Source organism: Oreochromis aureus, linkage group 12 (genome assembly GCF_013358895.1).
Source record: "Oreochromis aureus strain Israel breed Guangdong linkage group 12, ZZ_aureus, whole genome shotgun sequence".
NCBI lineage: Eukaryota > Metazoa > Chordata > Actinopteri > Cichliformes > Cichlidae > Oreochromis > Oreochromis aureus.
Window position 1 is genome coordinate 31,140,442 of NC_052953.1, and position 27,455 is coordinate 31,167,896.

General features: G+C 42.6%; 1 protein-coding gene across 1 annotated transcript in view; it reads left to right on the forward strand.

Annotated features, from left to right (window-relative positions):
* The first annotated feature begins 739 nt into the window (after positions 1-739).
* The window catches only part of sema4c (sema domain, immunoglobulin domain (Ig), transmembrane domain (TM) and short cytoplasmic domain, (semaphorin) 4C), a 107,894-nt gene continuing 81,178 nt past the window's right edge, over positions 740-27,455 (forward strand). The window contains exon 1 of the mRNA XM_031746181.2: positions 740-1,330. The gene's annotated coding sequence lies outside the window, so the exon portion shown is untranslated. The remainder of the gene's footprint in view (positions 1,331-27,455) is intronic.

A 27,455-nucleotide genomic window follows, 5' to 3' on the forward strand; every position in this document is an offset into this window, starting at 1 on the left:
AATTTGCAAATTCTGAAAAAAAATTTAATGACCACTAAATAACTGTGATTTTTACTTTCCACAATACTTAGTTAACACAACAAAACAAACCTTTCAGCTTTTCATGTTTTGAAAGTGGGATTTTTTTGAGACCTGGAATGTTTCTAAAGTACTTTGGGTTGTTTTGATTTGAGCTGTTCGCTTTAAATAAAGTAGATGTGACAGTCGACACAAAAAGGTTCAGACATTTTTCATTCTTTATGATTGAGATGTATTTTTTCATTCCCAGAAAGTAATAATTAACACAAAAGAGTGGGCTACATACTGAACAAAGTGTCCTATCGCGCTAGTACCAGTCCGATTCCAAGACCAGTGTTGATATCACTGCTATCATATTTGGATCCCACCTCTTATGCTAAGCTTGGTGGTCAGTGGCGTAGCACCACCCAAGTCCTGGGTCTTGGATGTATGGGGTAGGAGGTATAAAGGGACTCTGACCTCAGGTTGGGGCGCACTTATATAAAGAAAGAAAAGAAACGTGCATGTTCTACAGTGACTGGTCAGGAAATCTAATGACTGCCTGGGGGTCCTCTGCTGTGTCGGGACCCTTGTTCTGAGGGGCTAATGGGCGGAGACCTGTTTGTGTGCTTCTCGGATTTTTTTTTTTTTTTTTTTTTAAATCCTCTCAGGTCCCTGCTGTGATGCGTACTGCAGAAGTAGGCTGGGGGCGCACACACGCCGCAGCGCCACGCACCACTCACACACACTCCCATATACATCATTTCCATTGGAGAGTGGCACAGAGACGCAGCGCGACGACCACACTGATATATCTGCTTGGTACGGACTGCCGAAACTTCTGAGACAGGGAGGCGGGTAGATCCTTTTAGCTGGTCCCAGATAGTGGATTCAATCCACGCTCTCGTTTCTTTCTTTGCTTTTTTCCCTCTCCTCCTCATTTTCTCCTCCTCCTCCTCGTCTTCCCCTGGTTTCGTGTTACAAAGCCCAGGGAGGGAGTTGCGCGGAGAGCCAGTTCTTCTGTGTGAAAAACTGAATGACAGGATCATATGGCTTGATTTGCCTTATAGTCCAAACATTTTTAGGAGGAAAAAAAGCCATAGAGGACACGAGAGGAACTGCGAGAGAGATCATCAGAAATTGATGAGGATGTGGAATAATTTATAACTCAAATTCAAAAACAAACGTGAGATAACGGAGAAAGCAGAGAGAGAGAGAGAGAGAGAGGCAGAAACGGATACTGGCTCCAGTCGTCAGAGAAGGACGGAGAGCGGGGAGGAAAAGCGCAGGACGCATTGCCCGTGATCATCAGCACCATCACCGTAATAATAAGGTAAATGTGCGCTCGTTATTTCTCGGCAATACTGCTTCCAGCGCTGTGAGGCGGCTGGATTTTAACACACGAACGAAGCAAGCAGAGGCAGAAAACATCCCAAACCCCGGAGCGTCCGAATCTCCAACTGTTGCCATGAAGCCCACGTTTTTATTATGATTTTTTTTTCTTCCTAAAAACAGCACCATCTAAGGTGCAGTGCGTTTGTCTAGACAGATTATTTGGGGTGTTTTGGGTTGCCAGTTTTGGGGCTCAATGCGATGCAACTTTATCTCCTTTTCGCGCTGTGTAAACACAGCGCACTGCGGTCAGGAGCAGTTGGAAGGGAATCAACTCCGGGCTTCTTTCTACTGTATTTCTGTGCATCTACTGTAATGTGCTGCCGCTGCACCTCCACAATCACAGCCCGGCAATGCTACCGTGCAGCAAAAACGCACAACGTGAAGCTGACCTCTCGGTGTGTACTGGTGCAGTAGTGTGAGAATGATCTCTTTTGTGTCTGCCTGTATTTCAGGCTCTTAAGTTCTGAGGGAGTCTGGTGCCTGACAAGACAAACTTTTAGGCACCTTCCTTTGCTTGGTAGTGCTTTTTTCCGCCTCTAATAACATCAATACAGAATCTCCTCGTAATCCTCACTCACTGTGGCCGCTGTCTTCTGCCTGCGAAGGGAAACTGCTTTGTAGATTTCAAAGTTTTCTGCACTTGTGCACATGTGTGGATTTTAGATTTGTGAAGAGGTTTTAATTTTCAGATGCCAAGAAAGAAAGAAAGAAAGAACTGAGTCCCTTCAACTGCTGCCTGTATCCCTCAGTTAACACTCAAAAATGAAGCTCTTATGGTGACAGTAATCCACTGGTTTGAGATATTACTTTGGAGTGGTTTCCTCCTTGTTCTTCTCCAGATTTTTTCCCTCTCTGTCTTTTTTCCTTTGCCTTAATGAAGTAAGTATTAGCTTCACTTGAGTGATTATTGTAATTACTTAGGAGGAGGAGGGTTGGAAGGTGGAGGGAGGGGCGTGTGTCCACACTGGACAGTGAGGAAGTGAGGGTTGGTGTAAAAAGGTGGTAGTTTAGAAGAAGGAAGGAAGGGTGTTGGGTTGGGGGTCCCTGCAAAGGGCTGTTGCCATGTGGGACGGAGGAGATAGGTTTTTAGTAGTGATATCATGCTTGAGGATCTGTTTTGCGACTGTGATATTTGTGTAACTGTCTCAGGAGACTCCCTTTCTCTGTACCACAGGTGGGCGGGTGGCTTCTGCAGGTCTCTGTGCGTCCGCTTGTGTCACTGTGTCATTTGCAAAGATTAATGGAAGCAATAAGCGAGTAGAAATCAGAGTTAGCAAGTTGACATTTGCCGTGCAGAGGGATGTAGCAGTGGATAAGCCTGCCAAAATTCAATTCCCCCACCTTTTAATTTGGTATAAATCAAGTTCACAGACTTTGAGGGGAAAAAAAGAAAAGTAGACACATAATCCTCACTAAAGGCACGCGCAGTATTGCACAGATTATTTGGCAGTGAAGCAGGTTACAAGGAGAGATCTTTCAAAACCAATTTGGTTGTTGAAGGATTCCTCCTGACATCTGCATTATTCCCAGGCTTAAAAAAACAAACTTAAAAATCCACTTTTATCCAGGGTGTTCGCAACAAAGACACACAATCTGTCGCTCTGTCTCTCTCACACACACACACACACACACACACACACCGTAGCCCTCTCGCCCCAGATGTTAATGCCTCTATTGAGAGAGCCACAGGACTCCTGCCGACTCAATCTCTTCATTGTCGGACAGACAATGGACTCCACATCCTGACAGCCAGCCTCCTTCCTATATCCCCCTCATGCAATCCTAAAGCTGCTCCTCATACACATGCAGTGAAATGGCACACAGTCATCCAGGCTGATAGCGCACACATGTAAATGGCAATGCCTCTACAGGCATGTGCGCAGCTTCATTTGATGTTTTCATAAAAGCTTGACTGATGTGGAAAGTCTCCTACTGTGTGTGTGTGTGTGTGTGTGTGTGTGTGTGTGTGTGTGTGTGTGTGTGTGTGTGTGTGTTCCCGTCTTGTCTGGGTTTCATGCCATCCATGCTGGTCCCCTCTATTCCAAGGTTTTGCAACTGATTCGCTTTGACTGATGTGAGTGTTTTGTTTACAAAATGAAAAAAATGCTTGTTAAAGTTTCTTAAGAGGCGCATTGCAGCATAAGCCCCAAAGTTCTTAAATGTCCCATCGGAAAACTGCAATAAATAACGAATCACAGGCAGTTTCCACACATGGGGGTCAACACTGCGTCATAGACCACACGTCGTGACAGAGGCAGATGCCTCCTGTCTGCTCTGTGCCTGCCCGTTTGCGTGCGTTTAATCGTCACCCCAGTGTCACATGCATCACGTCAGCGCGACGTGTACTGCAGCCCACAAACAAGCAGCTGAACACACAGTAAAATGCAACAATGATGGGATCATTGCTGATTATGTAACTCATTTTGCATATGGGAACACACAGAGCCTGTGCTCACGCCGGCTGTGGCGTATCACGAAGGTATAGATCTGAATCCGCTCATCATAATTTCCTTGGAGGCTCTGTGTCTTTTGCAGAGCAACAGTTGATGTGCCAGCTTCCCACAGTAGGCTTTTTTCTTTTTTTTTCAAAACGTGCTTTCATCCCAGGACCGATTTAGTCTATCTGCTTTTCTTTGCTTAAAAAAAAGGATCTCGCAGAAACAGATTTTGTTTTGTTTCTGCTGTTTCACACTGGTCTGTATTTCCTGCTGAGGTGAAAAGAGTTCACATCTCGAGCTATGCCCTCTGTGTTCTAATGCAGCTCAAACATAATCGCACTGATTCTGTGTTTTTTTTAAAGCTCCTTGGTGTATGTGTGTGTGTTAAACAGAGATATGGTTCATGGGAGGCCAGATGCAAGGTCCAGAGAGCTGAAGCAGATGGGTCGTGTGTGTGTGTGTGTGTGTGAGGGGAACAACGTGTGGCAAGTAGGGGCTGGAAAGGGTGATGTTTAGAGAAGAAGGTGTTTAAAGGAACACTGTGGCAAATGTGTCAGGGTTCAGGTTCAAAGTGATATAAACCGTATGCTGTCTGGATGAGACAATGTGTGTGTGTGTGTGTGTGTGTGTGTGTGTGTGTGTGTGTGTGTGTGTGTGTGTGTGTGTGTGGAAGATGTGCCTTCATGTTCCTAAGAGTAACGTCACACACATGAAACTCAAACATTAACATAGTGTTGCACATTAGCATGTCATTAGCACATTAATCACAAACACTGAGCGCCTTTAATTAAACACGGTCACATTTTATGCATTTAAACTTTTTTATTGTTGTTGTTGTTGTTGTCTAATGCGTATGTCTAAAATTATTTACTTCTGCTCTTACACTCTGCCTTTCCTCTGTTTTGAGTGTATAAGCACTGCTAGATGAAGTGCACTACAACTGCCCAGCTGGTGCACTCATTACAACTAAAAAACTGAAAGAACAACGCTATTCTTTGGCATCAATTCTGGACATGCAGAGGAAGGGAGGGGACCGCTATAAAATGTTAAACCAGTAGGAGGATGTATCGTCAGCGCCTATGGTGATGTCAGTGCTAGCTGCCTTGGTAACATTGCTAATTATTGCCTTGCTAATATTGGAAAATCTCTATTGGGTGTTAATGACACATGCTCTGTTGTATTGTTCAGTATATAACTGCATTATTGTCGTCTTTGCTGTAGAAGAATTTTGTAGGATAGGTGGTCAGAAGCTCGAGTGGTTTGGCTAATGGTTGGTAATGTCTTGCAATTGTTGCTGGAGGTTGCTAGCGCTCGCTAGTGGCAAAGTGGTCGCAAGCGCTTCACTGAAAACTCTCTTTGGTTGCTAGTAAGTTGCTAGTAGGCTGCCTGAGTCGCTAGTAGTTTGCATCGAAGATGCCAACTCGTCTGCAAACACTTGCAAGCTCCTCCAAGCGCTAGTGAAACTGTGAAAAGGCAGGTCAAACCGGTAAACGGAGGCTGTTTGCCTTCAAGGTTAAAGTTGTGCTTTTTGAAACGTGTTGGTTGCAGCAGTAAAAAACAACTTTTAATCAAAGGCTTTTACAGTTTTTATAGTTTCACTATTGTTTGGTGTGTACAATGGCGAGTAATATTAAAAACAACTAATTTCAAGTGTAATTAGCTTAAGTAAGGTAATGAATTGCCTATATAATAAATTGAATGTGTTGCAAAAACGTGCTTTGTTGTTCCATTTCTAAACTAAATACTAGATTAAATATTCAAATCCCATAAAGCACCTCATTGGTTTTTGCAGTTGAGCATGCAGTGTGAAAATGCGACAGAACTTTGGACTTCTTTACTTTGCACATTTGCATTTCTTCTTAATGTGAAAGACACTCTGAAAACACACAAGGATGTTAGTTGTCTCAGCAAATTCTGACGTTTCTTAAAACTGACGTGGTCGTCATTTATTGTTCAAGTACTACAGACGGCACTCTTTCTGTAACGCTGAACACAAATTGTGCTCATGCTGAATGGCACACATGCCACTGCACAACCTCCAGCCTCCGTCTCAGTTGCTTTAAGGCCTGCTGAGAAGTTTCCGTTAGGCAGCAAGGACGGATCCGGGGGGGTTTGGCTGCGGCTGTGATTGCAGTTGTTCTGAGAGGAGAAGCTTTTTCTGTTCTGCAACTTACTCTTCCCTTTGAGCTTTTTCTTTCTCTCTCTCGCTCTCATCCTCTATCTCTCTTGCCCACTTACGCTCACCCCCTCCGCTCGTTTCGGCTCAACTCGAGTAGCATGATGAGGTCATTTTTGCATTGCCAAAGTGTAAACCCTTACCACTTATATAGCTCGACTTTAATTGAACAGACAAGTGCACATTCAGTCTACTGTGAATGAAAACTACGCTAGGATACTAGGGTAATCCTTTTTTGTGGCTCTAATAGTTGTGCCAGTACCTTGAATGCCCAGGAGCAGCTGTTATAGATCTTCCTTTCATCTCTCCAAATCAATTCAGGTAAATTAAATGAAGTCTTACTGACATTATTGTCCAAAAATTAACAATATTGCCAAAAATTCACTACGCTCAGAATACAGAATGCAAAGGAGTAATAAATACATGTCACCCTCTGTGAATGATGCAGCCAACCCCCCTCCCCCCATCATCCTTTGGGGCAATCAATAAATAAATAAGCCCTAAGGGAAGAAAAGTGTTTCCAGGAAAGTCAGACTGGTGGAAAATCCAATATGGAGCAGAATGTTGGTCCTGGAGGCAAATATGTGCAGCTAGTATAGCTGTCTGCACCAGATCTTCATTATTTTTACAATATACAAGTTTTGTTTATCAAAGCTTTTCATCCTGACCTGAAATCCCCCATCCCCCCTCCTCCCTCCCCATGGCTTTGATCAATGCAATTTTAAAGATGTCAGAATGCAGAGCAGTCATCACGCAGATCTAATTACTGTTGTCTGAAACAAATGAATGAACAGATGGAGAGTAAGCCATAGCTCCCTGCTACGACACAAAGGTTTGCCCCTTCTGTTTTTCTTTCACCACAAGTAAACGCGCCTTTTCAGGACTTGCTTGGATAGCTACTCGAGGCTTTTAGAGGAGTTCGGTGGAGTTTCTCTTGGTGGCTCGAGTCCTCTGCATTATTTATGCCGGGCAGAATGGAGGTGGAGGAGAGCCCTGACCTGCTTGTTTGTTACCAGCTGACCACTATTGGCCATCTGGTGCCTGCTAGCTACGCTATTTGTGTTTGTATCTAACGATAACTGGGTCCAAGTTTTTATGTAAAACAGGACACTTGGAGTTAGAAGGTTAAATTGATTTTTGCTTACTTGAGATACAGAACAAATACATATGCATATATATAACATAGTACGTTTGGCGGACAGCAACAGAGGAGTGTGCATCTCTCTTTTAAAGATTATTTAAAAGAATAGTGTGAAAGTTGTGAGGCTGAATTCAGCAGATATTTCTGCAAGTTCGATCACTTTCTTGCTGAGATTTGATAGGATGCAGACCTAAAAGATCATATAGGCAACAAAGTGATGACAAGGTGGTCCACATTTGAAAAGAATAAAACAAAATTTACTTCTGTAGCTCAATAGAGTCGCCAAACGTTTCACAAATCCATTTTAACGATGAAACTTGTTGTTATATATCAGCGCACTTTCCCCCAGCTTCCTTAATGAGGGGCTACAGGAACAACAGCCGGAGTTCACAGATAAAAACTGAACAGCTGACATTTTTTATGACAGCTTGAAGCTACAGTTGTTGATGCAGTGCTGCAACATGCTACACAAACACATTTAATCAACACCCGCAATCCTGAGAACAGCTGTATTTCTCAGATGGTCACAGGAAATAGTCGAGCCATGGCCAAGAATGGCACCACTGTGGAAACGTCTTTTTCCTGCCTTTCGTAGGAAACGTCTTCAAATCAGGTTGCTTTGCTACGTCACATTTGAAGAGGAAGATTATTATTTATTCATCTCTTGTTACTTTTCTAATCATATAGCGTGCACACATTCAATTTACCCTCAGCTTTACTGATAAAACAAGAACATTTGGAGATTAAATGTTGAGAATAATCAAACCTAATGACTTATATCACAGATATAAAGACAAATATGTTATTGTGTATGTTGCACTAGAATATTTAGGGACAGTGAATAAAAAGGTACCATGAGCTCCTGTAGCGGGGTTATCTGTTCCCTGTCTTCATCCATCTCTTCATCCCTTCTTCCCTCTCCGATTTTGTCCTTTCTCTTTTTGATTTATGCTCGTCTTCCTCCCTCACACTTTCTTTTTCTTCTTCTTCTCATTCTCTCAGGCCTCATTTCCACCCTCTGTGGTTTTGTCCTGCTTGGTCTCTCCTGCCTACTCTCTTTTCCGTATCTCTTCAGTCCTCTCCATATCTTCAGCCTGTCAAGACTCAGGATTCGCTTGCTGAAAAAGCTGGAAATATCACAACTGTTGAAATTCCTTTTCATCTTTGGTTAGCAGTGCAGGCCACTCGGTATAAATGTGAAAGCATCTGATTTACAAACATAGCTGGGGCACAGAATAACTATGATCAGAGAAGAATGAACACTTGCTATTTAGACTTAAACTCATCGTGGCTGATATACAATCACAGACACTTTATTAGTTACGCCTTGCTAGTATTGAGTTAGTCCCATTTAACTGCTGTAACTGTTCGTAGCATTGATTCAACAAGGCTCTGGAAACGTTCCTCAGAGATTGTGATCTGCATTGACGTGATAGCATCACACAGTTGCTGCAGATTTGTTGGCTGCACATCCTTGATGCGAATCATCCATTCCACCACATTCCAAAGTATTTGATACTAAGGGGCCCAAAGTGGGCCAAGAAAATATCCCCCACACCATTACACCATCACCAGTAGCCTGAATCATTCATACAAGGCGGGACGGATCCACACTTTCATGGTGTTTACACCAAATTCTGACCTCTTTTTTTGGACCATTCTCTGTAATCCCTACAGATGGTTGTGTGAAAAAAAAACAGTAGATCAATCAACAGTTTCTGAAATACTCTGGCACCAACAACTATGCCATACTTAAAGCACTTAAATCACCGTTCTTCCCTATTCTGATGCTAAGTTTGAACTCATCAGGTGGCCTGGACCATAGCCACATGACGTGCTGGTTGTGATTGGATGGTAAGATATTTGTATCAGCAAGCAGTTGAATGGGTGTACCTAATGAATTGGCCTGTGAATGTATATTTCTTAGTACATTAGTAAAGAGTGTAACCTATATTGCATAAAGAAACATCTGAAATATACAGTCCATTTCACACAGTTTTATAGAGCCATAGATAGTGGACAGAATCACTTGCTAAAGTGCTGTGGAGCAGCACACCTACAGCTGTTGATGTTTGACCTGAGTAAGTAACAAAAACCACAGAGTGCACCCCTCTAATCCTAAACTGAACTCGTAGCTTAGATTAGATGGAAATCTAGAAACCAACACAATTAGCCTGGTTTAGTCCAAAAGTTAAACAATGCTTTGTTTTACCTTTATAGCTTTGTTATAGTTTGTGTATTGGCTTTTTGTTCCGAGCAAAACAAAGAAAGCTGTACTACTAAAGATGGGATCTGGAGGCTTCTGACTAAGCTAGGCTAACTGTTTCCTGCTAAGCTACGTTTAGGGACTTCTTGATTCTTTTACTACTTTCTATAAAATATACAGTGAAGATTAAAGTGAGAAACCACAAATCAGCTTGATAAATAATTTAGCTAATAATTTATCATCATTTTCATAACTATTAAAGTGCCCTAAAGCAATTTTTAAACCGGACACAACAGATACCATCTTGGCAGCCATTTTGTTTGTGTTTGAGTGCCGAACTTCCTTTTCCTGTTCTGTAGCTTATCGATCAATGTAGACTATATTTTCTAAACAGCAACGCTTGTTGTTTAAGACAAAACTACAGCAAGTCCAGCTGAAGTAAGTAATGTTATGACGTTTTGTTGTTATAGCAGTTTGCAAAGGCGATAACCACTGAGTCAAGATCTGTGATTCTGACATGAGAGTGGAGTGGTTGTTTCTGATCTTCTCAGCTAACTCTTGGCATGAAAGCAAACACTTTTTTGCCACATGTTGATATATTTCTTTAATTGCTGTTCGCATCTATAATTATAGTAAGCTACATAAATCAATACCAATCCATTTGCACTGCTTCTGGGTTTCCTATTTGGTTTTTTCATCTCCCGAGTCGAAGAGCGGCTCAGGGTAAGAAATCTCCATTATATTTGATACTTATTTAGTAATTTCCTTTTCAGATAGCAGATGGACCCATCTATCCTATCTGATGCTGCTTATTGGGTCTGTCCATGCTTGGCTGAGGCTGAAATTGTAAAGCTGGATTGGGGGAGAGATAGTAATATGCTCAGCCAAAACAAAAACCTTGTCCGTAAGCCAACTGTGTTTCGGGGGCACCGTGTAGATTGTTTAGTATGTTTCCTGAGGCCCCCGACTTGCACGTTAGTCAGCCGTTTGTTATTTTGCTTGTTCCAAGTCAGCAAATGTATTCTGGCTCAGTTGACTGGGCGATGTGTTGTGCAGAGAGGACCACTGGAGTTGTTCCCTTCTTTTGTTATTCAGGTCTCGGTGATACGTCAGTCCTGCTCTGAGCCATTGTGGATACGGTGGTTCCCATTGTTTACTGTCAGTTGCAGCATTGCTATGTGTGTGTGCATGGAGTATGCATATTCAGCTGCTTCTTGCTGTTTTCATTCATTATTATGTCCTGGATAGTCTATGTAAATGTGTCCAGGCTAGCAGCAGAAGATAACAGTTAAAGTACTGGCTCAAACCCTGCATAACTAAGACTGTGTGTATGGGAATAATGATCCAGATGCAGTGCAGTAGGGGGTGTGTAAAGGAAAGTAGGCCCCTACCCTCCTCTTCCCCCGTGCTAACCAGAGCATGGTAGTTTGTTTTTATGACAGCCTTTTTTTGGCATTGTTCTGGTCGGATAGAGCTCGCCTTCCCTACCGTGGGACCGGCCGTTAGTGCAGGAAGTGCTGGGAGGGCACAACTTGAACGCACACACACACACATGCTGGATTGCAGGCTACAGCACTCACAACCCCTCCCGAGCTATCGCCCCACACTCACGCATAAAGTTTTGAAAGGACAATAAAAAAAGTTGCCCTGCGGCTCGCCGGCTGGTAAGCTGCAGCTTATCCAGGAAGGAGCTGCAGCCAGGCTAATGGCCTCTCTCCAGGGTAGGCTCTACAGAAGGGCCAGTGGAGGCTTATCGGCAGCAGGAGGGCCCCTACATGACTGCTCTCTGAGATCTCCACTGAGCTTGTGTGTGGGAGTAGCTTAGCTTTCGTAGCTAGAAGGAGGGTGAGAGCTATTCTGCTTTATTTTCTCCTGTGATTGTCTCGGGTTAGCTCGGCCTGTAGGAAAATTAGTTACTTATTACCATTCTCAGATGAAAATACAGGTGTTTACCCAGTGTAGCACTTCTAAATTCAAAGTTAACTATCCAAGCTTATTGAAAAGTCAAGGTAGACTTCTACCAACCAAGCCTTTCTTTCACATACTACGGGAAACTTTTGGTCAGTGCAAAGAGGATGGAAGGCAGTGTGTGCGCCATACTGCTCAAATGCCTACACATCTGTGGTTTATATCTTTGCCTTAATTGGAGACGTCTCAGTAAGGAGTCAGCGTGATTTGTAGAAAACAATGTAATGTGCGATGAAGAGGAGTGAGATGACTTGCCCCCTGTCTGACTAATCACATTTTGCCTCATGGATCTCAGCGTGACGTATCCACCGTGATCCGAGTCCATGAATCACCAATCTTTTTTTTCATCTGTTGTGACTGAAATTAGACAATGGTACAGTCTTCATACCAGCTGCTAATACTGCAACAGAGAGGTATCCTTTCACAAGTACCGTCTAAAAGATTTCAAGAGCCTTGAAGAAAGAGGCAATGCAGGGAGTGAATCATTCATGCATATGCTAAACTCACTGTTTAACCAGTAAATGCAATGATATCTAACGCTGTTCCACATGCAGTTAGCCTAAACACCGGGACACGTCCTCATAACGTTTGCTGATCATGAAGTCTTCAGTCTTCTCCTCTTAAGACTCCTGTTGAGCTTCTTTCGTTCACTTTTTCCACACTTAGCTTATCTCAGGCCATGCTATGGTTCTTGTTAGCACCTTAATGGGCTCACCTGAAATCTAGCACTAAATCCTCCTTTGAGTCTGTCTGTATGAGCAGCTGCAGGCACAATAGTCCCCATTGTTGAGGAGCGGGTTTGAAAAAGAGAAAGCAATTCTGGACTGGCCCCTCTCGCCCACCCCCTGTCCTGCTGCAGACTCACCTCTGACCCGCAGGCTGGTTGCGCTCTCACCCATCTCCCGCTGCTCTTTTCCAGTCCACTGCTCTCTGCATGAAGCCTGACTCGTTTGAAGAAAGAGATGGAAAGAAAGGAAGATGCTCAGTGGGACGAGGCCTCAATAATACGACAGAAAGAAGATAAGAGGAGAGGGATTTCGACTGGGATGAATACAAGAGGAAAGGTTGGCAAGAGGTAAAAAAAAAGTAGAGAAACGTGTTCAGGTTGCCAGGTTTGGTCAACTCTTAGAGAGAGACGGCAATTGGAAAAGCAAGAAGGAAGCCGGCTTGCCCAGACAGCGGCCCTGAGAAACCAAGATAAGAGCTGACCAGCAGTCAACAATTACACCATCAATTTCCAGTCTGGCTTTTGCCTTCTCACTCTCTTTTTCAAGCTTACTCATCTTTTTTTTCTTGGTAATGTCTCCTATTTTCTTTCCTCCCCTGTTGTCTCCACTCTTTGTGTGTTTTTAAACGATCTCTCTATGAGGATCCATTCATTATCATAGAGATAAACTCTTTTATCTTGTGTTTGGAGAAATTAAAATAAAATCTTTCTTGAAATATTTAATCAACTACTGATGTTACGGATAGTTTTGAGGCATTTATATCACGTATCAAGTAGTTCAGCATGTGAAGCTATATAAGTTTAGCTGAACAATTAGCTACAGTTTAGAAAAACAGTGGTTGGAGACCGTCGCCCGGCCAAAATTATCTCGACTGTGTGAAATCTTACTGCCTCTGAAATAGCTGCTTTGAAAGCGGACGCCAGGTCTGTGATGACTCGCAGTCAATTACTGTCTTCAAACTGACGTTAGCGTGTCAGAGATAACGGTAAAATGGCGATAAGATGGAGTCGGTCTCCAATCAGTCTGTGATTAAATGGGGTCAGGCGGGCAATTACATGCTATCTGTTTATGATAATACGCTAGTTAACTGTGGTAAATTAGCAAAAATCTCAAATCTGTTGTGTCTGCAGATTTGTCATTGTCTACATACACGGAAATTCACATTAAAGAGACTTTCATATTAACTACTGACAGACAAACATAGATATCGCGCTGTAGCTGCTGCAGGATTTAAATTCAACTCAGCAGCCTGACTTTATACAATTTAACAACCAGTTGGCAACCAGTTGATTTTGTCCCTGCAATTGCTTGCAATCAATCGCAGAAAAATTCAGTGCAATCACTGGGAAACTATTTATTTTTCCTACTCAAGAGGAGTTTGCTGTCTTATTGTTATTCTAGTGTGACTGACTCTAAACTTTGTGAGGTGCTACTTTACAAGAACATGACTTTTACTTTTGCTAATTAACATAAATTGTGTCTCTTCAAATGTTAAGTTGGAACAATCAAAGCTTTGTGACCCTGTAATTTCTTAATAATCCCTGACTGTATAAAACACTATTCAGAGCTAATACAAAACTAAATTTTCACCCACCAGAACCTCTCGACTTCTCAGATCTATTCACCTCAAAACAGACCATTTTATTTTTCAGAGGCTCAAAAATTCACCAGCATCCCAAATACCAACTACAGCTACCCCTGTCAGCACAGCCATCAATCAGTCATGTCTAACTTAAGCTTTAACAAAATCCAAAAGGGTAACTTATAAATAGGTTATACCCCGTTCAGCCTTTATCAAGACAGAATTAAGCTACAAATAGTTATTTTGGACTAGACCGTGACACATGTTCTGACTATGGCCATTTTAACATGGCCAACCTCCTGTGGCCGTTTGCGGAACTGGTTTTTTTGCCACTTAGGTTTGATCAACTTTTCAGTGGAAGAGGTTGCTGCCTGATAAAAACATTGTTTTTTTTTATTGTTGTTGTTAAATAAGTGTTTGATGTAGTGGAAAATTAGAGGCAGTTTGTTATCTGAACGTTACACGAGGCTTTAACAGTAACATTATCGAAATCAAGCCTCTTCTTAATTTTGTGTTTCCTTGTTGAGACGCATTGCAGAGACACATCCTGGTAGTCTTGCATACGATGTTTACCAAGATAAACCTTAAAGGAAATCTATTCTGCTAGTTATTACTTGCTACTTTTATTTGAGGGAAGAAGGTGAATGCTTCCTCCACTACTTATGCTTTCAGCGGTCCTTCAAACAGTCCGTCGAGTACCGAAGGCCAGGTGCTTTCTCTCAATTGCTCACAATCTCACCTTCGCCAGCACATTCACACGTTAGCTGCCAAATGTGCGCATTTGCTCGCACAGTTTTGCATGCTCACACGTTGTCTCTCTCACACAGAGAGGTGCGGCATATGGAACAGTTTATCTTCCCGTGTTATTTTCTTTTCTTTCCCGTACCTATTAGGCAAAGTCTTTTTTAGGAACGCCAGGGAGGAGAGAACGGCTAACTCTTTATTATGATTTTTTTGCCTGAGGTTAGACCAGCCGCGAAGCACACGCACCCTCTCATGCACACACAAATCACGCAGAGGCGCACACACAGATAAACGCGGCAGCCCTCTGATTCAACACTTCAAAAAATCAATAACGTCTCTTTCGAAAAAGCCTTAAAGCTAATGCAAAGAGACGGCAAGGGAGTGAAGGGGGGTGCTGATGAACCCCAACAACAGGCACTTACAGCAGGCTCTGCCTCTGTCTTACTTGCTTTCTCTGCTGATTCTCGATAGATAGATAGATAGATAGATGTGACCCTTTTAAATGGGCTTCCCTTCTTAAAATTCATTGACAGTCCGTCCCGCCATCCCTTCATCCCTCTATCCATCCTGTCCTCTCATATCTCTGCGGCCGAACAGCTCTGATTTGTGTACCAGGATTAAAATCCTCAAATTTGTCTTTCACTCCCTGTGGGAGAGGACTGTGCTTTTTAATTAATTGATTTTGAAATGAAGTTAGCTGCTGTGTCTGTCTGTGTGTGCGTGCACTGACGTGTCTGTCTGCGCGGCGGGTCTCTGTGTGGTTTCGGCTGAGTGTGTCAGAGTGTGTCCCCGATGCTTAGCTGGGTAAAGGAGGGGTGGGGTTGTGGGTTTTGCTGAGCGTGTGTCTGTATTTTTCTCGGTGCCTTTGTTGGAGAAGCCGCGGTAATAGATATCTAAATCTCCTTCTGAAAGTGCAAAAACTATAATTTGTGTTTCTGTAGGCCTTATGTGTGTGTTTGGTTTAGTTTCTTTACAATTTGTTTTTCAAATTAATTGACAGCATGTGTGAATTGCTGTGGTTTGGCCGTTAGGTAAGGCAGATTCTCCTGTCTTTCACATGTGTTTATGCTATCCTCAGCTGCTGGCTATAACCTATGAATTATATATAAGAGCTTCAATTGTACTTTTGGTTCTCGATCATACATTGAGGACCTTGCCATAAAAGCCCAGTGTTTCCCTTTGCTTATTGGTCTGACTGCATCCGTATGAGCACAAGCTCAAGTACTGAAAAGCGTCTTTCCTGCTGCAGTAGGTGTCATCGGGACCGCACTATGGCATGACACATGACAGACTCACAAGGCTGGTAAACAGCCTCATCGCAGTGACTCAGTAAAGTCTACTTCTGATCAATCTGTTCTGCAGATTCTTCACCAAAACCAGTTTCAGAATTAATGCTACACCCATTTTATTCATGGCTGCGGCCCTCTGGTTACTCATAAGCAGGAACTGCTTATGAGCACTTTTAGCGTGAGCGCCTTTGCATTTGTTCATACTTTTTCATGAACGACAACCTGTGTGAGGGCCGTCACGGTGCTCCGTGTGTTTCTGACTTTTGTCATGCGCAGCTGGGCGGACGCGCTCGAATGCTTTGTCCACGAGCTGCTGCAGCGTTGTACGCCTGCCGTATTATGCGGCGCACACAAAGGTGCGTTCACTGTCGCAGCGTGTTGCCTCTGCGCTGGCAGCGCATGGGGATTGTGCCGCTGATCAGTGGGGTTGCTTTGTGCATCACAGTGGCAGTGGTGGATCTGCTGCTTGCTGTCAAACCCACACCGTCTGTCGCAGTGTGTGCGTGTCTGTGTGTGTTTCTGGTAGTGTTTTTGTCAGCTTGTCTGCGTGTGGGTCTTTGTGTCTGAATATATGTGAGTGTGCATCTTTGTCTCTTTGTGAGCGGATGTGTGGATGTTTGTCTCTGATCCTGTGTATGTGCATAAAGGCTGTAATTTTAGTGTTACTATTTATTATTATTATTATTAATTATACTAGCGCTATCTCCATATCACGTGTCTGTATTTGTGTATGTGTTACCACAGTTACATGATAGACAGATCTCCTGCTAGACTTTATTAACAACGTTTACTACAATCTCTGCTGGGTTTGTCTGAGTGAGGAGATTAAGATGCACATGCTCAGATGCACACGGGGGGCTGGGGGCATCCATTGTAAAATCATTGAAAACATGGTTTGCAGCATTCCAATACATTCACACGCATTCATCACACTGATCTCGCATATTCTTGTTCTGTCATAATGTGCCACACTTCCCACACTTTAAAAAACCCCTCACAAACAGGCAGTTTGTAATTAGTATGAAGGCTTTTTGAAACATTCTGTGTGCGTCTCTTTTGTGGGCTGTTTCATTCACTATGAAATACCTTCGACTCAGAAACTCAAACACCTGGGAAAGTGCGCCTTAGTGTTGATACCAGACTACAAAGACATCAGGGTGTATCGCTGTCACTCTGAGTGGGTGAGTGTGTTTGCTGCATTTTGCAGTACCAGCAGCTGGAACCAATCGATTCGTCTAGCAGAAGGAATTGTTTGATTCTTTATCGTTTATTTTATGTGAATAGTCTGCATTCAATCCTGAAACAACCACTTCACTAGTAAATGATAAAATTAGCTTTTGATAGTTAAAAGATTATTTTTATATACTAAAACTAACACAAAAATCATGATGCAAAGGGGAATGCGATGATAATCAACCACATCAGATCACCACAACAGCTGCCAGCAACAGGCGTCAATAGACCAAATAGGCAATATTAAAGTTCAGTGCAACAGCTCAGAAGCTTAATTAAAAAGACAAACTCAGGTTAAATTACGAGCTTCTGGTATGGCCTCAGCCACACAGGCCTAGACACCAATCAGCAATCACCTGGCGAACTCAGGTAACCAAAAGAAACCCATTCAAAAACCAACCCGCCAACCATACACCGATCCAAGCGGTTGGTGAGATGCTGCCGAAGGTTGCTGCCTGCTGCTGGGTGAAACGTGGGTGCTGCACCAAAAGCCTAGTTGTGAGTGTTTTGGACACCAGCAGATTGACTTGTGTGCAATAGTCACCATTTACTCTCCAAGCTTTAGTGCAACTGGGGACAAAATAGAGACAAACTGGAAACAGAGAACTGTCACCTTCAAAGTAAAAGTCGTGACTTTCGAAATGTGTTGGCTTCTGTGGTAAGATGCTGCTTTTACTTTGAAGGTAGACATTATTTGTTTCCGGTTTGTGATGCACTTGTTACAGTTTTGCTACTGCTTGGCAAGTAGTTTCCAAATTTTTACAAAGAATCCAGCATCTTCCATAAAATCTACTGTAAACTGTGGCAACCTGCTAACATCCAAAGCAATAGCAAGACGGTTTTCAGTACAGGACCGTGCAGATCTTTGCAACCAATTACATGCTAGCAACTGTAACCTCCAGAAATCACTCACACTCAGTTGGGGAATACCATTTTCCCCTCATGACTGATCATTACTTCATAGTCAGCGACTGGTTTATAGCCCTATGTTAGCCTAGTTTTGTTAGTGTCATTTAACTGGGTATTTGTTTAAATTCTTCTTACTCAGAGCACATTTGTGTTGGTGTGAACAACATGTGTGCAAACATGAGGTGAATAATAGCGGCTAAGAAGCTTTATGTGCAGGTGTATTGATATGCTAAGCATGTACTCGTGTTGCTTATTGCTAGTTAATGCTGAGTTTGTTTGTTGAAAGATATGATATTCAATGAACATTCAAGGAAAGAGTGAACTGAACATAAATCATATTAATAAAGCTTTTCATTCAATCATTAATGAATACTATTCATCCCTTCCTTTAAAAAATACCAGGAACTAAATCCTTACCTGTAAGGTCAATATAGAGACATGACTGTGGGTTCAGAAACACACCCTAACTAAATAAATAATCCAACTCAAGTACAAGCATATGCAAAGGTTGCCATTTTTATGATAACTTAGAATGTGTTGGAAGTCAGAGGTGTGAGCTCTTCTGAAGCTTGTAAAACTGAAGCTTATTGTTTTTTTAGTAAGAAACAAATTAATATATATTACCAGCATATCTTTACTCTAAAATCTTTTTCTCTTGGTGGATAAAAAATGATCAAGAAGTACTTCCCGGTTTGTAAAATAACTGCTAGCTAAAACTAGCTAATTTTTCAGCCATTGTAGATGCTTTTTTTTACTCAGTATGCTAAGCTAGGCTAAAGGCTACATGCTAAACAAACTTGTACTTTTTATTTTGGGAGAACAATACACAAAAATGTTGAACTATTTTTACTTTGACACGGCTCATCATTTTTTAATTACGACTCTTACTCTTCACAAAATAAAAACATCTAAAAGAAATTTCAGGCACATAACCTGTGGTTTAATTACACAAACATAATGGCTGATAATTTCAGATATTTAGAGGTAGGTGGACTGATCAACCAGTATATGTGTTTTGTCTTTTGTTGTTTCACCTTTAAAGCAGAGTCAGACAAAGTGTTTCCTTATTTTCTATCTTTATGTTAAGTTAGCCTAGCTTGTCGTCTGGCTTTAGCTTCGTATTTAGCATGCAGACATGAGAGCGGTATCAATCTCAAGATTCTGGCAAGAATGCAAATAACTGTGTTTCCCAGAGTGTGGAATTATGACTTCAAAGAAAAGTGGCCCAACAGAGACAGAGATGCAGTGGCAGGCAGCTAAACAGATTGGAAAAGAGGAGGCTGAGAGAAAGTCAGAATATGGGAGAGGGAGGAAAAAAAGACAATGGAGGTTGAAATGAAGAAAAGTTATAGAGGGAGAACAGGAGCCTGAGAAGTGTCTGAGATGATGAAAGACAGTCAGAAAAAGTGTGATAGAGTGATGGAGACAAAAATAGGAAAGCGACGAATACGGCAGATAAAAAATGGAGTGGCAGAATGTGTGATTGTTGTGGCCAGAAACTGTCTGACTTCTGCTTGGTGACCACAGTCCTCCTCTGCACTTCATTTATTGTTAGTTTTTATTTGATTTTTTTTTATACTGCTGTCATTTTCCCCACTCCCTGTTTGCCACCCAGACACCCTGCCGCTTTTGTTTTTCCATTGCAGCAATAAAATGGCCTAGTTCTCGTCTCTTGCCTTGACTTGAAGCACCAGTGAATGCTTTTTTGGGGGTTTGCTGAACTGTACTTTCTAGTAATTTTGTAATCTGTGTTTATTTTGTAAGAACAGCTGATTGAAGTGCTGTGGCTAGTTGTTTAGATTTTACTGTTGTAACTATTACCTCAGTGGCCTTCATGTTTTAAATGAGGAGAATGCAAACAGCGCTTTTGAATTTCTCAGCATGGGCCTAAATTATCATAAAAAAAGAATGACAGATTTCTCTTGAATTTGACGCATCCTTTTAAGCAGGCCAATTTGTATTTACATGCTGCCAGTCTGTCTCAACATGCTGCCCGACACTGGCGTTGGTTGTGTGGAGATGTGGCTTCCATTGCAGACGGAGAACATTTTTTTCCCCCCATCTTAAATTGACTGCTGAGCCTTTGATTCGAGGGCTGACAGCATGTGTCAGGCTACCAATGAGCTTCACATTTCTCCGCAGAAAGGTTTGTTTATGTTGATATTATTCAAAATGGTCTGCAATTTGTGACAGTTGATGGAAAGTTGAAAAAGCTTCCCAGTGACAAAGCCGCATGAGATGACAGTTTGCATGAATAAATTACAGGTTCTAGATCCTGAACTTTATGTCTGGGTTAGAATTAGATGAAGACGATTTTATTGAGCCTCATCTGTTATTGTGATGTAGGTGAAGTAATGATCTATTTTCTCCAGCTTCTAGGCTGTCAGCCTGTTAAACCCAAGCTGCAGCCTCCACTGTTGTCCAAAACTGCAGTTCCTCAAGTGGCCACATGAAGCTGGCTCCAAAGCAAGTCAGTTTCTATAAATTCCCAACTATACAGCAAAAGCAAACAGTCTCTGGGATTGTGTTACACTTTTCAACAGTTTCACTCTTAAATAGAGAGTGTTTGGTAAGTGTTTGCAGAGAAGTTGACGCCTTCCACGCAACAAATTTGGTAGCAACCAAAGCAACTGCAAGCAGGTCTTTGGTGCATCAACGTAGACTACTTTGCGACCATTTTCATACCTTTGCGACTACTAGCAACGCAGAGCAACTATTAGCATTTTCCACTAGTACCTACTTGGGTTGGCTCGGCAGTGCTTGACTCAGTTTCCAGGGTATTCCATTGTAGTATCTGGTACCAGGTACTTTTTTGGTACCTACTTCAGTGTGTGCATGTGTGTGTGAAAATGTGGATGACTGAATGTAGTGTAAAGCGCTTTTGGGTCCATAGGGACTAAGTAAAGCGCTATACAAATACAGGCCATTTACTTATAGGCGATCCAAAAATGTGTCTTCAGCAGACTTCATGCTACCAATTGGTTAGTCAGTGGCGCCACTGACTCAAGTCATGAGAGGGACTCAGTTACAAAAGCCAAAACCACCATTGGGGCAATTTTGCAGATCATTTTTTCATGGCTACTAGTGGTTGTAAGATAAAAACTGACCAGGCTTTTATGCCTTTGTGACCGAGGCCTAAGACTTAAAGTTAAGTACATAGCCACTTTGACTGCTAGGTAAGAAGCACTAGCCAGTTGCTATTAGTAGGCCTTACTTGGTGCTAATTCATATCACTGAACCAGCCTGAATGCCTTTACATGTAGGTAGTTGATAAATTAGCACTAATTAACAAATATGTATGTCTCCACCTTGCACTCAAACAGTAAGGTTTGCTAACCAAATTAGCTAGCTCCACCCTCGCATCCCAAAACGGCCATTCCTGACTCCAGAAAAACGAATGCGGCAACAGCCAGAATATGTTGAGCCTCCAAAACATGGTGTTGTACTGTATGCGGTAAAACCCTATAGTCAAACTTCCCATAAGGCACTGCAAACCCACCTTAAAAAATGTGGTTTGTATGATCTTTCCTTATCACACATCTAAAGGTAGCATCTGAAAGTTGATGAGAACAAACTGAATCCAGGTTGTTCTTTTGTAGTCTAACGCAAAAATCCATGAACCACAATTATATGGCAAAAGTACCGACTAACACAATAAACATCCAAATGTAGGAATTCAAATCAAACGTCGTCTTCCTTTCCCTTATCCTACTCAACTGAAGAGATTTAATCTTGCAGTGTTACAGGCAATGCATTCAGCATTCAGCCTCGAACGGCAAGCATTTAACAGGTTGCATTACATTTTAACACAGTTTCTCGCTCTCCATTACCGCACCATTGATTCCGGTTAGGTTCGCATTCGAAATGGATCAAATGTAAGTGAGTCAAGGGTTTGGGTGGAGAGTTTCATCTCCACTCCCCCTGCTCCTGACAGTTTAAAGCACATCGAGCAATCGGCTCCGGGCTCTGTGATCTCATGACGAGGTGATATAATCGTCGTTGGTCACGGTGTCTGGGCTGCCAGTTGTTTACTGTTTAGCAACTGTGAATGTGAATGTTGTTTAGCATGATACACCTACAAGCCTCCCTCAACAGCATCAACTACTTTATCCTGTGAGAACGCACCAGAAAGTGACCCCCCCTTGTAGAAACGGGGACGTCTCGGTGCTTTCAAAAGGGTTGAGCGATGTAACTCATACCAACAGCTCAGCTTGCTTTAGCCCAGCTGGCAGCATTCGTGTTTGTACCCTCCCTGTCTTTGCCATGTCTCCACTCCGTTGCATCCAAAAGAAGCACAAATACCATAAAACAGCTTTGCTGAGGTGGAAAAAGAAATTGCTTTTGAACCGAACGTTAAATGCAGCCTAACCAGAGCGAATGGTGAAATTTGCCAGCTGTTCTGAATTTACAGAGCAAGACGATCTGCTGAGGTTGAAATGTGTCACATGCTCCGTTCCCAAGCTCCCTTGACAATCTAGTGTGACTTATAATTTATCTTGTCACAGAGTGTACATCTTGTAACTTTTTTTCATTCCTGCAAAATGATACAGCTCACCAGTGAATAAACATATACCCAGTTCATAAAGCTTTCATGCGTTTGTTTTTCCTGAGCTTGGCTGTAGTAAACACGCTGTTATGCAAGTCACTCCTTGTGAAAGATGTTCTGGAACGAGCACCGTCATTATTTTAGGGGAGGGGTGGGGGGGCTTTTTACCACAGGCATGATCACTTGTTCATAATTGCATCATGGACAACAAAAAACAAAACATTATTTGGATTCATAAACAGTTCACATTTACAGAGTAAAGCTGTCACTAGACTACCAAGCATTACAACCAGTCATTTACCTCACTGAACAGCTCCACGTGCCTATTAGTTGAAACAGATTACATGGCTAATTAACATGTTATTACAGGTGCACAAAACACACACATATATATATGTATACACACAAGCTGTTTACACCAACATAAAATCTGCTTTTATTTTGACAAAAATGGGCAAAATAGACAGTTTCACCACAAAGCAAACATATCATTAGCATTCCTGCACTTAGCTACAGTGCTGGAACAGATTGCACATAAATTGTACTCGGGTCAAACTAGTAAGGCTGCATTCAGATGCAGCTGACATCTTCAGATGCTGTCAGTTTAATGGAACGCAGTGCATGTCTTAAAGGGGCTTTGCTAATGCCGAGATCTCAACAGCCTTCACAGTGTGTTGTACATGGAGAAGACAGAACCACGACTTGATCTCAGAAACGTCACACCCCAAATTGTGACCACAAAACAAGCATCCATGTGCGCTATGTTTAGAGTGGCCTTAGCACTCCATGCCAAACAAGATCCCTGCTGTTGCAGAGTAGGCCTCTACATGAAGGACGTTGTGAAGCTCAGACAGATTTTGCCCTAATAAATCATCATCATCTTTTAAAATGATGATTCACAAAATAACATGAATTACATTTGAAAACATCAAAAACGTAGAGAATGAAACCATAAACTTATCAGGAAGATGAATAATGGGCCCACAGATGAAGGAAGCCACGCGCACAGACATTTACCCAAGCCTTCTGTGTAATTAGACATTTTTTAAACCATCTTTTATATACAGTCTATAACCCAGGGTCACAGAGCGCTCCAGTAAATTGAGTAAAGTCTCAAGGTGAGCGAATGAATGTTTCAGACTGCACCTATGCTCATGGGCATTCTGCAAATATAGACAACAGAAAGTTATTGAACATGAATTTCTAAGGGAAGTGAGCATGATTGTGTTTATATAAAAGTTACAAATTTTGATCTGCAGTTGGATAGTTCAAAATATTCGGGCCCAACTAATTAAAATACTGCTTCTTTGGGTTTAAAGGGTCTAGATGAGCCGGCTCAGGGAAGTGATTATGAGCTGCAATGGTTGCCACCCTTCAAGAAGTATCCTGTGCAAGGTGTGGTCCTACCTGCTGAGACCACAGAGCCGATACAAGGAACTGACATCCCTCATGGCCTTGTAACAACTAAGAATGGGAAACGTGTCTTGACTGTATTTCGTGCTTTTACGTGTTCTTGCAGCAGCACACTCGCTCCTGCTTTGAATGCCTGCTAACAAACAAAAGATATACACCTGCTTTGATGCTATTACCCAGAGTTTTTATGCTCAGAGTTGCAGCCTTTATTCTCCCATCAAGAGCCCCGCAGAGCACAGGACTCTCACAGAGCAACATTACACACAAAGACGGGGATAAGCAGATACATACGCGTAGAAAACATACTCTTGGGCAAAAAAAAAAAAAAAAATCTTGGCTCTGTTCACCTGCTTCCCTCCTATTCCCTCCAAGCCAGTTGAAATATTGCAGTTTTATCAGAGCCCATGGCTCGTTGGCATCAGGATAGGAGTTTTAGGGAACAAAAGCACTTGGTCAGGGTTAGGAAAAGTTAAGGGTATGGTCTAGAATACACCTTTTCCACAACTTTAACCCTACATCTGGAAGTAGAATGCTAAAAGGGTATCATTGTGGTGTCAAGGAAATTCTCAACAAGCACCCAAATGCAAGACTGGAGTGACACTGGGCTGCTCCTCCTCCCTCAGGCACGTCTTGCAGAGAACCATCCCTCTCCTCTCCTGTCAGGGGGAACAAATGAGCCGGGGCATGTTTCTTATGTGTGTGTTTGTGCGTGTGTGTGTAAGGCTAAACTTCCTGTCTGTTTGGTCTTCCTCTCTGTAGTTGCTTCCTCCCCAAAACATATACACACAAACACACACACACCTGCTCCGCACTGTTACCCCCTGACAGATCACTGACATGCTGTCTCTAGGCCATCCTGCAGTGTGTATGCGTATGCGTGTGTGTGTGTTTTGAGTGTGTGTGCATGCATGTGTGGTTACAGACACCCTCCCACTGAGCCAGTCTGGCAATTGCCATTTCTCAAGGAGCTAAGGAAGGGAGGGAGCATGGAGTAAGGATGGAGGGAGGGCGAAGGCCTTGATGTGAGTGTGTTTGTTGTCAGAGGGTTTATTAATAAAGATGACCTCAGCCTGTGCTGCACAGAGGGTGTGTGTGTGTGTTTTTTCTTTTCTTTCCGTCTTTCGTTCCTCTTTCTTTGTGACTCTTAAAATAATTATTATTTTGAGGGGGGGAAAAAAGGATTCATGTGTTTATGCATGTGTTTCTGCACCTTCTCGTGCCAGCTTTCTCCCTCCTCTTTGTGATCCCGTGGTGGTTGCACTCTGCTTATTTGGACTCATAATGCGTCTTTGCCATCTTTTGCGTGCATGCTAGCTCATCTGTGTATGTCTGTGTGTGGGTGTCTGTGTGTGGGTGTCTGTGTGTGGGTGGGCGTAACAGGGATAATCCTTCTTGATATGACTCCTTTGTGTCTCAGCGTCCGTGGATGTGATTACGTGCTTCATTATGTCGAGCTAACAGGTTGAGTTCTCTGCGTGTGCGCGCGCGTCTGCAGACGTCAGTCACCTGCTGTGTGTGCAAGGAAGAACAGATGTCCTCGAAAGAATAGAAGGATGAGTAACTTCCTTCAAAGTGCAGGGCATTCCTGAATGAAATCACTCTGTAAATCGAGCTCCGTAAGTCAGTTAAGGTTCAGTTCACTCAAATTGCAAAAGCACATCTCTCCTGGTTGCAACAGACCATTCTGACTAGAGTCATTGTGCCTGTTATTTTGGATATTTCTTAGTCCTAACTACTTTCTAGCAATGAAATAGTCTCTATGTAAAGCCTGTTGGCTGTTGACAGTGTTTCTGTTGCGTTCTGTTGAACACTGTATTTCGGTGGGGGGGGGGGGGTGCAGAGTTTTATCTGTCAGCTAAACCTGTCTCCATTCCTATCTTTAGCTTTCTTGATGTTTTCTGACAGTCCCCTCTAGGTTTAGCTCCGCCATCCACACAGTGATACAGAAGTGTGTACAACTGCTGCCGTCTGACCTAATTGGCTCCAACAAGCACTCAAAAACTTTTAAACAGAGACCACTGCAGAAAGTGCAAAACATCCTCTGCACCTCTTTTAGTTTTATGATATCTTTTTAAGGTAACAGAATGACTCCCACTGAGCATTCCCAGGCATGCGTTCAACGCATTTATTTTAGTTTGTCTGCAAGGCCTGCCAAGCTGAGCGAAACTTGGAATTGCAGCATGGAAGAAGGAAGAACTTTGTAAATGTTAGCTTGGATCTCTATCTTTAAAATTGCTAAATTGGGCACTGGCCTTGCAGGGGGATGCACCATTCTATTTGATTGTGTCTTCCTGTGTTGATGTGTTATGGCTGCTTCGTTTGGACAGGATTCAAACAAAGTCTGGCGTGGACTAACGTACGGCTGCACTGCAGGAGCAGTTGTAAACATGGTTCAAAAGAAACTTTTACTCAAGGTAAATGATAAAATTGGTTCCTTTATGATCTGTTTAAGTAGCCATTAAAGATTAATACAAAACTATAAGAAATGTATGAAGTCAGGTTAGGTTGAGTTGGTGTTTTCAGTGGTTGAGGGTGATCTAATTTGTTTAGCTGTCGAGCCAGCCCGTGTGTCTCTCCCAGAGGGCTGAAGCCGGCGCTTGAGTGGGACAGCCTGGCAAGCAGTGGGTCCTTTGGGGCAATGCGGTTACCAAGGAGGGAGATGGCGGAGCTCATTTTGCCCTCTGTGTGCCCTGCCACAATGAACACTGGGGCCATTAGGGACGGCGTCGTCCTGCAGCCCGGGAGAGCCACCAAATGAGATAATGCTCCGAGCTCACGCTTTTACTGCCACCTACACACTACACATGCAGGTATGCACATGTGCACAAATTAGGCAAGCACAAACATATAAGATCCAGTGGGATGCAGTGCACGTAGGAACACACACACACACACACATATGAGTAGATGCATGAATTGATCCTCGCTCACATATATTACTCTTTGACCTCCCTCTCTGTCAATAATCCTCCACCCATGTAGGCAGCTCCGGCTATTTGCTATTTCAGCTGCAGCAGCCAGTTACATTTTGTTGGACAGACGGCGGCAGAAGCAGTGAGAGGAAAGCTAATGAAACAGGATATCCCTGCCTCTGGTTATTCCGTAGGAGAAGAATAAGGAAAATCACACATGCTTTGACCTTGAATGAGTCTATAAAATCACAGAGTGTGCTGAAGACCACTGCGTGTTTACCCAGTTTACTTATTCAGTGCCAGGCGCCGTTTTTCTGCCCTGTACTCCCCCATAATAGGTCCCCGTCAGTAATTCAGGCATTGAGACATAACACTAAGTCATCCAGCGAGGTTTCAAGCGCACATAAACTCAGTGAAATTACATAGGGGAGATAAAACTTTGCTTTTAATGGATGCCTCTCTTCTTATCGACACCCATCCATGTCTGATTATAAAGATGCTTTTCTCGAAATGTCGACGTAAAAGGTTGTGAAACTTTGCATAAATGAGCCACAGCTGAGGAGGTAGTGTGTGTGTGTAGGTATCTAATGATTGCAGAGGACTACAAAGGGAAATGATGGGATCAAAGCAAGAACAAGGAAAAAATAGTCTCTTTTTTTTTCCCTGTTTTCTCTTTCTAACCCCTATTTTTATTTATTCATTAATTATCCAAACTACTTTGCATAAATCTGGGTAAATTGGACTCATTCAAACAAACATAGGTTTTCAAACCAGAAAT